General features: G+C 38.7%; 1 protein-coding gene across 2 annotated transcripts in view; it reads left to right on the top strand.

The window, feature by feature from the left end:
- LOC109970830 (thioredoxin-interacting protein-like) overlaps nt 1-912 on the top strand; it is a 6,245-nt gene that overhangs the window by 868 nt on the left and 4,465 nt on the right. The window lies entirely within an intron of this gene.

Here is a 912-nt window from a genome sequence, read left to right as displayed (position 1 = left end):
AATCAGTGTCCAGAAATACAAAGACACATGGTCACATACTGTTAATACTATCTGTTCACAAATGGACATTCAACCACATATCTGTGTTAACATGTGGCAGAACCATTTGTTTTTGTTGCCTGTATATATGATATATATTCTATATATCATGTATTTAGTCATACATGTGTTCCTCGTGTGAATTGTTAGAATAACCTGTATTTAACATATATATGTGTATTTAATATGTGTAATTCTAAAATGTCCACTGCTGTTACGAAGTCTGGCTTTGCATTGCCTTACACTATGCAGCCCACAGGGAAATGAATCATTGTGCAGTCATCAAGTTTGTTTCTCACCATCTCTGCAGCTCTTTTTTTTTTGTTACTGCGCTATAAAAGTCTGACAGACCTGACGCCTAAATCTGCTTTAGCTCATCTTATTTCAACAGTTTACTACATTTCTGTCATCTTTGTGCATTAGTGTGTCCTATTCTGTCCTGAGATATTTGTTGGAAATAGATTCAGTGGAGCTGCTCAGTTGGCAGCGGGTCAGTCAGTGGTTTTACTGGAAAGCTTCCAGGTGTGAATGTGCAACTGTGTGAATGCAATGAGGGAGTTCCTGCAAGAGAGATGGATTCTCACTGAACCTACCCTAAGTAAATAAAAGATTAAATAAAACAGTTGTGTGCTTTCACTCCTCCCAAAAGTTCCAAACCGTCTCTCAGCCAGGCTGTAGCTGGTTTACTTCAGCTAAACTAAGTGCCGTAGTAGTGAGCCCTACAACCTGAAACTTAGCAAATCTGCACTTCTGGTTCCCTCACTCCAAGTCTATGGTTTCTGTTTAGGAGCCTAAAATAGGGTCTGTGGTTAACAGATCAGTACATTTTCACATTTTATACTAAGAGCATCTTACACACGTCTAAAAATACGC

The sequence above is a fragment of the Monopterus albus genome, unplaced genomic scaffold (genome assembly GCF_001952655.1).
Source record: "Monopterus albus unplaced genomic scaffold, M_albus_1.0 scaffold209.1, whole genome shotgun sequence".
Lineage (NCBI taxonomy): Eukaryota > Metazoa > Chordata > Actinopteri > Synbranchiformes > Synbranchidae > Monopterus > Monopterus albus.
Note: the sequence above shows the minus strand (reverse complement) of the source record. Positions and strands in the feature narration are given on the sequence as shown.